The sequence below is a fragment of the Mus caroli genome, chromosome 1 (genome assembly GCF_900094665.2).
Source record: "Mus caroli chromosome 1, CAROLI_EIJ_v1.1, whole genome shotgun sequence".
NCBI classification, from domain to species: Eukaryota; Metazoa; Chordata; class Mammalia; order Rodentia; family Muridae; genus Mus; species Mus caroli.
Window position 1 is genome coordinate 101207172 of NC_034570.1, and position 12043 is coordinate 101219214.

A 12043-nucleotide genomic window follows, 5' to 3' on the forward strand; every position below is an offset into this window, starting at 1 on the left:
AATAAAAAAATTAAAAATTAAAAAAAATTAAAAAAAAAATAAAAGTTTAAGTGTCCATAGGTGTGTGCGTTTATTTCTAGGTCTTCAGTTCTATTCCACTGATCGACATGACTTTCTCTGCATCAGTACCATGTAGTATTTTTTACTAATTATTGCTCTGCAGGACAGCTTGAGGTCAGGAATGTTGATTTACCCAGAAGTTCTTTTATTGTTGAGGATTCCTTTTGCTAGCCTAGGATTTTTTCCCATAAAAAGTTGAGAAGTGTTCTTTCCATGTCTGTGAAGAATTGTGTCAGAATATTGATGGCAATCACATTTAATCTGTAGTTTGTTGTTGATAAGATGGCCATTTTTACTATGTTAATCCAACCAATCCAAGGCCATGGGAGATATTTCCATCTTCTGAGATCTTCAATTTTTTTCCTTCTAGGACTTGAAGTTCTTGTCATACAGATCTTTCATTTGTATAGTTAGAGTTATACCAATATATGTTATATTATTTGTGGCTATTTTGAAGGATGTTGTTTCCCTAAATTCTTTCTAGCCTGTTTATTTATATAAAAGAAGGCTACTGATTTTTTTGTGTGTGTGTTTATTTTATCTTCATCTGCATTGCTGAAACTCTTTATCAGCTGTAGGAGTTCTCTCAAATAATTTTTGGAGTTTCTTATGTATACTATCATGTCATCCCTAAATAGTGATATATTGATTTATTCCTTTCCTTTTTTGATTTATTGATCTCCTTTGTGGTCTAGTTGTTCTAGTAAGAAATTTGAGCACTATATTGAATAAATCAGGAGATAATGGGCAGCCCTCGCTTGTCCCTGATTTTGGTTGGATTGATTCAATATTGACTCTATTTAATTTGATATTGGATGTTGGTTTGAAATATATAGCTTTTATCATGTCTAGATATGTGCCATGAATTCCAGGTCATTCAGCATCTTCTAACATGAACAGATATTATATTTTATCAAATGCTTTTTGAGCATCTATTGAGATGATCATGTGATTTTTCCTTTTAGATTATTTCTATAGTGGATTATATTGATCAGTTTTTGTATATTGAACTATCCCTGCATCCCTAGGATGAAGCCTGCTTGACCTTGGTTAGTGGTGGTTTTGATGTGTTCTTGGATTCAGTTTGCATGAATTTTATTATTTTTGTTTTTCTATTCATAACTGAAATTGGTGTAAAATATTCTTTCTTTATTTGGTCTTTGTGGTCTATAAGTATCAGAGTAACTGTACCTTCATAGAATGTATTAGATAGTATATATTCTGGTTCTATTTTGTATAATAGTTTGAGGAATATTGGTATTAAGATCTTCTTTTAAGGTCTGGTAGAATTCTTCAATAAAACTATCTGAACCTAGGCATTTTTTTTTGGTTGGTAAGTTTTTAATGACTCTTTCTATTACTTTATGGGATATGGGACTTTTAAATAGTTTATCTGATGTTGATTTAACTTGGCTATGTGATATCTGTATATAAAATTGCCCATTTCACTTTTCAGACACCAGCTAGTGGTGTCTCTTGTTAGGGAAGATCTTCTTTGTACCTGATTAGAGCAGGCCTTTTGTTTCCCTGTGTCCTTGTGTCCCTGATTAGGGCCAAACCTCCTGGGTGACAGGATAGTTTTGGGGTGCATGTGCAGGCAAGTTATTCTTTATTCGTGGTTACAGAAAACCTTCTGGATGACAGGAAGGCTGTAGGCTTGGTGGGATGTTAAACAGGCATGGAAGTCTGCTACATGTTGAAGAGGAGGTGCAGGTCAGAATGAAGATGAAGGCAGAATAAAGTGAGATAGATTTCACATCAACTGGATTCTGTGCATGTGTGGGAGTCATGACTGGAGTGAGTATTGTGGCAGGGGTCACACCTATGTTCCTTTTTATGGCAGACTACCCTGGAAGACAGATAAATTATGTGGTCCTGAGGTCAGGAGGAAAAGAATTTATTGATATATATGCCATGCTTCATGCAAAGTAATGAGAATTGTTTCTAATTGTTTGAAAGAGGGTAGAGAACATTCATGAGAAATCAATAAGTGAAGATAGCTGAACCAGTTTTAGCTTTAGGCTTAGTAGTAACCCATAGTCTCAGCTGCATTTGACGATTAACATGATTCAGTATATAAAAGGTGCATATAACTATTTGTCTATTTGACTGTCTTTAAGTCTCTATTGTCATTTTAAATCACAAATTGCTAGAGCTTAAGTGCATAATGCATGTTTCACTTTCACATAATGACTAAAAATTTAGACTATGTGACCTGAATGTCCTTGAAAAATGATTGTGGGTGATAATGGTGCTCTATTTGGGCTACAAATACACAGATATTTCTAAAAATTATCTTGAGTATATGCTTAGAATTATGAATTAATATCTCCTAGGTAAATATTATATACAGCCAATATTGGATCCTTTGGTACAAATTATAAGCCTGCTTCCTCCAAAGGCCACAGGAATAAACCTACTGGTGATAATTGGGTGATTACCACTGATTCTAATGATGTATTTTTTGATTATATGTTTATTAAAATATTTATCTCATAAATAATAAAACTAAGCTTTCTATTTTACTGGAAAATGATGATATACACTTAATATTTTATAATAAATTCTGTATTGTGTAGGGTAAAAGAAATTCACATTCTATTTTCAGATTTTCAGTAACTGATTACAATCATATTAATAGATTATCAAGAAATTAGAGACCATTTAAAATTGTTCAATGTCTATGATTCCATATTCAATAGTGGAGCAAAGCAGAAACTCCCTTTCCCTACCCCTCTGCAAACACCCTTAATGATATTTTTGATACTCAGTGTAAAAGATCAGCTCTATTAACTGAAAATACTTGTCTTTCTAAATGATACTCTAAAAAAACAGAATTTCCTTGCATATATTTTTCCTATATTCAGCTCTAGAAATATCATTATGTTTACTGATCTTTTTTAAACAAATCTAACCTACATTTGATGGTGTTTATTTTCTATGAACTAGTCAAATTTTTAAAGCTAACTTTGCATGGATATGTAATAGTCACAAATTTAAGAAAATTACAATGAAATAAAAATAACATATTTTTGATTGCTGTGTTAAAGTTTTTATTTTAGAATGTTTAGTTTATAAAAATGCTAGGTTATGAATGTGTAATACTGTATTCATACTAGCATATGTATACATGTATGTTCTTTCTGTAAACATGCTTGTTTATATATATATATATATATATATATATATATGCATATATAGTGTACTTAAATTTGACTTATATATAGTTACAATTTATTCACATAGACTATATATAGTATGTTACACACAATTAAAACAAATGAACATACATATGAAATTCTCATCTTAATTTGGCAATGATAATTTCTGCAGTGATTAACATCATGTGGATAATTATCTTTTCAATATGGCTATGTTCCAAAGAAAATGTATCTAACAATCTGGCACTTTCTAATCTTTGCGCATACTCTTCCCATAGACAAAAGATGAAGATGAAAGTAGATTGTATACCAGTATTCTAGCTCAGAGTGCTCTGTTACTGTTTCTGATCTGGACTAGTTGCATATCAGGGGAAAATATACATGTATAGGCAAATAGTGCAGAAACTTACTCTTAGCAGATGGCAGTCACTATAAAGTATTACTTGGTTATTTTCTTGTATGGTCATATCAGAATGTTAATGTCTTCTTATACTTTGACTTTGTCTTTTGTAATATATCGAGGGACTTATCAGAAGCTTCCCCTTATGAAATAAAATTGTGTTATTATTCAAATAGCAGATTTCTGGGATATTTTAAATTGGATTGTTTACTACTGCTTCATTTCACTTGGTGCACCCTCTGTAACATACGTACAAGTCTACATAACAGACTAAATTATCAAAGATGGTTTTGAAGATTCTTGTCTCTGCTCTAAACACACACACAGGTGCACACACATTTTATATATATATATATATATGTATATATATGCATATATATATATATATACTCAAATGATTAACAAAAATGATTGATTCTGGCAAATGTGATTTCTTCGCTGAAGTGGAAAAGTCACAGAGACATAGGCAATTTAAATATCCAATACCTAGATTCAGTGGTTACAGTTCTGGAAATTTTGTAGGATTCATTTTCATACTAACAATATAAGCATAATTGTTCTATTGAATTTGGTGTATATGAGACTTGTACTAGAGTGTCACTAAATCTTCAATATTTGTTATGAATAATGCATAATAGAACATGTATTCTACCATTCCTGCTTTAATATGAATATTTATAGTCTGTGAACTTATGACTGTATACTTTGCTTAAATGATAATTCTTGTTTAATTTGGTAAACAGAGTTATGTCTTCATTTATATTTATTTTAGAGTAATCTTTTAGGAAGGAAAACATTTGTGTTATTTTTAATTAGCAAATAATATTGAGTTGTATAAATTTTAATATTTAAAAGTGTTACTTAAACATTAAATATGTAGCACATAAAATCTAAATCTGGGAAATTTTACTACTTTACATAGACAAATGCTTGTTTATATTCAATTTTTAAACAAATATTTATCTAGTGCTTTCATGTAAATGATTTTCTTCTGTAAGCTCATTTGTAACTTCCCCCTAGTCAAAAGATGTGAAGGCTTGCATTTTCCATGTTCAGTGAGATATATAGCGCCGTTTTCTCCATGACAAACTAACCATCAGTTTGTGTAAGAGAAACCCATAGCCTCAGCAACCGTATGGCTTGTTTGGGGGTTTTGATGGGTTCTCTTATGGTTAGCAATTTAATATGACGTAACATATTTGTGGCACAGAAAGTTTCACTTGATGTCAAAATAAGTTTATTTGTGTCATTGTCTCTCCAATTATTTGGTGAATCAATTTAGTTTTCTTTGTATATGTACACATGATAAGAATATTCTACATTCATAAATTTCAATGTGGTCTCTCAAATGAAGGTTGTTCCTTCTCACATTTTATCTATTCTTTCTTCCCGTTCCTTATTTAATTCTTTTGTTTCACTCTGCCACCTGTCTTTTCACAACTATACATTATATTTACCCTTCTGGCCAGTAACTTACCCTATGCCTAACCTCTATGCTTACATGGATTATATACTGCTTAGAGGAGATGTAAAATCTAATATCCACAGATAAGCAGATACCTGCATATTTGTCTTTGAGAATGAGGTTACTTTTTTAGCTGTATCCATTTCCTGTGAACTTTATGATTTCTAAAACAACAGTTGATCAATATTTCATTGTGTATATTAATCACATTTTCTTTTCCATTGATCCACTGACAGAGTTCTGATATATTTTTCCCATGTCTAGCTATTATAACAAGAATGATGATGGTCACTGAGTAGCAAATGTCTTTTGTTCAACATCTTTAGTCCTTAGGGAAATGCAAATCAAAACGACCCTGAGAGTCCACCTTACACCAGTAAGAATATCTAAGATCAAAGACCCAGGTGACAGCAGATGCTAGTGAGGATGTGTAGAAGGAGGAGCACTTCTCCATTGCTATTGGTATTGTAAGATGGTACAACCATTCTGGAAATCAGTCTGGTGGTTCCTCAGAAAATTGGAAACAGTTCTACCTGAGGACACAGGTAAACTACTCCAGGGCATACACCCAAAAGATGCTCCAACACATAACGAGGACACAAGTTCTACTCTGTGCATAGCACCCTTATTTATAATAGCCAGGAGCTGGAAAGAACCTAGATGTCCCTCAAAAGAGTAATGGATAGTATTCAGCTATTAAAAACAATGTTTTCATGAAATTCACAGGCATGAAACTATCATCCTTAGAGAAGCAAACCAATCACAAAGAACACACATGGTATGTACTTACTGATAAGTGGGAATCACCTCAAAAGAAGCTTGAAATACTCACAATGTAACTCACAGACTATATGAAACCCAAGAAAAAAGAAGGTCAAACAAAAATGTGGATGCTACAGTCCTACTTAGAAGGGGGAGGAAAATAATCTCCAGGAAGTAGAGGAAAAGAGGTATCTGGGAGGGAGAGAAAAGGGGGGGAGGGGCCAGTTCAGATATGAGAGTGCGTGGGGGAAAAAGTACAGAGGATCAGGAATTTGAAAGTAGGTGTGTTGCAGCTGGTGAGGGAGAACTGGGTGTAGCAACTAAAAAGTCCCAGATGCCAGGAACTCAAGAGGTTCCCAGGACCCAACAGAGAGGATGTTAGCCAAAACACCCAACAAAGGGGAGATAGAACCTGTAGAGACCATATCCAGTGTATAGACACGGCCGCCAGTAGAGGGAGGGGGCTACCCAGCTGTTGTTGCCCACCGCCCGAGATCTGCCAACTGCGTGCCCACGAGCTCCCACTTGGACTTTTGCAATAAGAGATAACAGCAATGGCCTCAAACTGGAGGGCTAGTGCATCTTGGTATTCTCACCCAGTATATGTAAGATACTGGCAACATTATCATCATGCAATGCTTTGGATGTAGGTCACCAGAATGCCTACAGAACGTTCAGGGATTCCTATTTCACTTCCCCATGGCTCTTCCCTCATGGAACTCTTCCCTGGAACTTTCCTGCTTATGAGGCTGGGCATCCTTGGGACTCTGAAGGCCAGCACATGGCGCAGCAGGAGTCTCCCTACCGTTTTTCCCATCCCAGAAGCCCTGGGCAGCCTCTGCATAACAGCAGTAGAACCCAGGCATCTACAAGAGGAAATGAAGCACGGTATGAGAAGGAAGAGCTGGAGTCAGATTCAGATGATGAAGTAGAGTGCGACCTGAGCAATACGGAGATCACAGTACTTCGCGCAGACTGAGAGGCACAGAGAAGAGAGAAGGCGACAGCAACAGCTGGACGCAGAGCACCTAAATGACTATGTGGATGCGGACCATGGCCTGTACTTCAACCACCGTAGGTCACTGGAGCCCCCATCTGAGAAGCCCTGGGAGCGGCGCCAAGCAGCTTATACGGCAACAGTGCTCCCAAGATCCTGGCCATGGAGACTGCTGTACAGCTGAGCTTTGACAAGCACTGTGACAAAAAGCAACCAAAGTACTGGCCTGTCATTCCCCTGAAGTTCTGAGTCCTGGGCACCGGGACCCTAGGGAATGCATCACAGTTTCTAGCCTCTCCCTCTTCATCTCTTCTGGACATTTTTCAGAGAAAGAGGCCTGTATACCAACATGGTGGATACAGTCTGTCAATAGGAGAGAAGTATACTGTTGCCAACACAAGGAATGTTCACTGACAAAGTGATAATTTATGTATTGTACTGGCTCTTGGTTTTCTCTTTAACAGTCCAGTTCATTGAAATTATTGCCTAGCAATACTGCCTATTGTTTTTCATTTTTAATGTCCTTCTTTAAAACATCCAGAATGTCAAAAAAATATATTAATTCAGAGACTGAAGGAAAGGCAATCCAGAGACTGCCCCAGCTGAGGATTCATCCTATCTGCCGACACCAAACCCAGAAACTATCGATGCATGCCAAATGCTTAGTGAGAGGAGCCTGGTACAACTCTTCCCTGAGAGGCTCCGTCAAATCCTGTCCAATACAGATGTGGATGCTCTCAGGCAAACATTGGACTGAGCACGGGGACCTGAATGGAGTAGTTAGAGCAAGGACTGTAGGAGCTGAAGGGTGTTTGCGACCCATAGGAAAAACAAAATCAACCAATTATATCTCGCAAAGACCCCAGGGACTAAACCACTAACCAAAAAGTACAAATGGGGGTACACCTGACTCCAGCTGGAAATGTAGCAGAGTACTGCCTTCGCAGGCATCCCTAGGAGGGGAGCCCCTTGGTCCTGTGGAGGATAGATGACCCAGTGTAGGGGAATGCTAGAGTGCTGAGGTAGACATGGTTGAGTGGATGGCTGCCGGAGCACCCTCATAGAGACAGGGGTAGGGGAAAGGAGTGGGAGCTTGTGTAGGGAAAACTGGGAAAAGAGATAACATCTGAAGTGTAAGTAAATAAAATAGCCAGGAAACAAACAAACAAAAACAAAAACAAAAACAAAAAAAAAGAAAGGAAAAAAAGTAGGACCAGAATTGTTCCTGTCTAAAGGAAATACAGGGACAGAGAGTGGAGAAGGGACTGAAGGAAAGGCTATCCAGAGACTGTCTCACCTGGGGATCCATCCCACATGCAGACACCAAAACCAGACAATATTGGGAATGCTAAGAGTGGGAGTGGGTGGGTAGGGGAGCAGGGCGGGGGGAGGGTATAGGGGATAGTCGGGATAGCATTTGAAATGTAAATGAAGAAAATATCTAATAAAGAAAAACGAAAAAAAAAAAAAAAAAGAAGTGCTTGCTGACAGGAGTCTGATACAGCTGTCTCCTGAGAGGCTCTGCCAGATCCTCACTAATACAGATGCAGATGCTCACAGCCAACTATTGAACTGAGCACAGGGACCCAAATGGAGTAGTTAGGGAAAGGACTAAAGGAGCTGAAGAATCCTTATCTGGCATCAGCGAGAGGGGAGGCCCTTATTTCTGTGAAGGCTCCATACCCTAGTGTAGAGAAATGCTAGGGTGAGGCAGGAGTGGGTAGGTGAGTGGGGGAAAACCCTTATTGAAGCCGGGTAAGGGGAGATGGGATAGGAAGTTTGCAGAGGGAATACTGGGAAGGGGTATAACATTTGAAATGTAAATAAATAAAGTATGCAATTAACAAAAGAAGTATTAGTAAATATTAGAATGTGGAGTCTATTGATTATGTGGCCATAATTGGTACAGCTTGGTCTTCAGCATTGTTCTATTTCCAGCTTCCTGAGGAACAGCCACTGTGACTTCCAGAGTGGCTCTACCAGTTTATACTTCAACAAGGAATGAAAGTGGGTTACACTTTCCCCATATTCTCATCATTATGAGAATGTCATTTTTCATTTCTCTTGTTGATTTTGGCCATTATGAATGGGGTAAAAAGAAATTTTAAATTGGTTTTGATATGGTTTCCTCTGATGACTAGATATTGAACATTTAAGAAAGTGATTTCGACTCATTTGTGTCTCACTGTCTCAGTGTGTAGCAATACCACTCTGGTTTTATATGTTGTTTTTGAAAGATATTTCATAACTGTAAGTTACTTATTATGTATTATAAATATTTCTACCATGTATTTTTCTTTTACTCTTTTAATAGTAGCATTTTAATATGATTTAATTCATCACTTTCATTCTGTGTGGTGACAGCTTAGTTTTCATTTTATAAAATTCACTTGGCAATTATATCCCAAACTTAATAGATATCTGAAAATTTGAATTCAATATATTCATTCATCAGCTTTTTCATGATTCCTCTCTATGGTGCTGATTTGCTAATTTGCTGTGAGTTGCTCTTAAGTAATATAACTACATTCATAACCATATGTTTTCCTGATTAATCAGTGTTCAAACACTGCTCTCTCCCTCTCTTTCTTTCTTTCTTTCTTTCTTTCTTTCTTTCTTTCTTTCTTTCTTTCTTTCTTTCTTCTTTCTTTCTTTCTTTCTTTCTTTTTCTTTCTTTCTTTCTTTCTTTCTTTCTTTCTTTCTTTCTCTCTTTGTATCTATCTCATGCATACTTATAGACTCTTATATGTTCCCTTGTAAATATTTAAGAATGCATACATATATTTAAGAATATATGCATATATACATGTCTTAGTAATATGCATATTCAAATACAATGAAAACCTACTCACATAAAAATGCAAATACCACAACTTCATACATACATATACACAAACATTTCATCTTAATTAAAAACATATGTCAAAAGGTGTAGGTGATGAATGTTCATCTAGTCATAATAAATCAAAGGTTACAATGTCTACCTCAGACCCTGGAAGTAGAAACAGATCTGAATTATTTTAAACCTTAAATGGGTCATCTGTTGACTTACAACAATCTAAGTCCATAAATCCATGGTATATTGATGAAGTTGCAGAAGAACATGTGAAGTCACTTACAGAGAGGTCTTAAGACTTTGGACTTTCATCACCTCCACCACAACGTCCTTCCATGAACTCATTGTCTAGGAAGAACAGATTTCACTCCTTACCCTCTAGCTTGACAAAGATGCCCAATATTAATGACAGCCTGGCTCATAGTCCACTCTTTCTGTCAGTGCAGTCTGTGGTGGGGGAGCTGAACAGCACACCTCTCCAGGAGAGTCCACCCTTGCCCATCTCTTCTGGGAATGCATATGGGCTAGAGGTGGGCTCACTGGCTGATGTAAAAGAGGACCCCCTGTTCTATGGGGTTATCTGTTGGATTAGGCAGCCACCGGGGCTCAGTGATGTGCTAGCTGAACTGAAACTGGAAGGTGAATGCACAGGCTATACAGATGGAACTTTCAGGTGCAACTGCTATTTCACTTGTGCCCTGAAGAAGGCACTGTTTGTGAAACTAAAGAGCTGCAGACCAGACTATAGGTTTGAATACTTGCAGTCTGTTTTCAGTCAGACTGAAATATGTAATCTTTAGTATTTGGGGGCTACTTATGTGAAGTAGTAGAAGAAAATATGCCACCTAAAATGGAAAAGGAAGGTTTACAGATAATGATTGGAAAAACCAAAAGGCATCCAGGGCAATTACAATTCTTATTACTTATACTCAACTTTATTCTACTTATTTGCTTTTAGTTTGCCCTGGACACTGTGTTACTTAGACCCAAAGAGAATGATGTGGAATATCAAGAGCTACTAAGAACAGAGATAGTCAATCCTCTGAGAATATATGGATCTGTGTGTGCCACAAACATTATGAAACTGAGGAAAACAGTTTAAAAATTTGAGGTTGAATCAGGATTTACTTCTGAAGAAAAAGATCCTGAAGAGTTTCTAAATATCTTGTTTCATGATAAAATATCATAAAACAAGGTTTGAACCATTGTTAAAAATAAAGTCAGCTGGTCAAAAAACTCAAGACTGTAACTTTTATCAAATTTTTATGGAAAAAATTATAATAAAAGTTGGAGTACCCACAAATCAGCAATTAGAATGGTCTTTTATCAACAGCAACCAGAAATTTGCAGTGGCACCATCATGGTTGATTATCCAGTTGCCTCAGTTTGGAAAAGTCTTTAGACTACTTAAAGTTTTTTTTTTCCTTTCCTGGAATTAAATATAACAGATTTACTTGAAGACACTCACAGGCAGTGCCACATCTGTGGAGGACTTGGAATCTATAAGTCTAGAGAGTACTATGACAACCCAGACATGTCAGTTGGGAAGATTAAACACTTCTGCAACACTGGCAGCACCTGGGTTCTCCTTCAACTCAGAAGGCTGAATTATACTTACCATCTAGTATCACTTTCCAAAGACTTGTCTGACTGGGACTGCAGACTTGTCTGCATCCCCTGACAGAAGATGAAGTCATCTGCTATTCTCTGCATAGAAACTAGCCACTATGTTACTTTTGTGAAGTACGGGAAAGATGTCTCTGTCTGGCTCTTCTTTGACAGTAAGACAGATCAAGATGGTTGTCAGAATGACTTCAAAATTCCACAAGTGAAGGCCTGCCCAGAACTGGGAGAGTACTTAAAGATATCTCTGGAGGACCTGAACTCTTTGGACTCCAGAAGGATTCAAGGCAGTGGACGCAGACTTCTTTGCAATGCATACATGTGCATGTACCAAAGTCCAACCATGAGCTTGTACAAATAATCAGGTCATCTGAAGTGGGCAGAGATTGAGCACAAACCTTAGTGCTGTGTCTTTCTCCAGCTGTGTTCCTGTCTAGCGCCCATTGTCAGCAAAGTGTTTCTCTTGTGATGACGGCCCTTCAGCAAAAGATTCCTGTGTTTCCAAACAAATTGGTTTTGTGTTCCTGACGTGTTTATTAAGAAGCATTTTGCACTCTAGGAAGTATGCTTGTGTAGATTTTTTAAGACATCTAAAAGAAGTTATTAGTATCTGAAACTAAGTTAACTGCATTGATGATACAATATTTTTGAAAGCATACAATTTTAATTATGACATCTAAAACCTCTTTTAGTCCATTGGGGATGTAAATAAATATTTCTTCTTAAGGACCAAGGATAT

General features: G+C 36.7%; 2 pseudogenes; both read left to right on the forward strand.

Moving 5' to 3' along the window:
- The first annotated feature begins 6378 nt into the window (after window positions 1-6378).
- LOC110289228 lies at window positions 6379-7094 on the forward strand (annotated as a pseudogene).
- A 2670-nt stretch (window positions 7095-9764) lies between these two features.
- On the forward strand, window positions 9765-11665 carry LOC110304759 (annotated as a pseudogene).
- The last annotated feature ends 378 nt before the right edge of the window (window positions 11666-12043 follow it).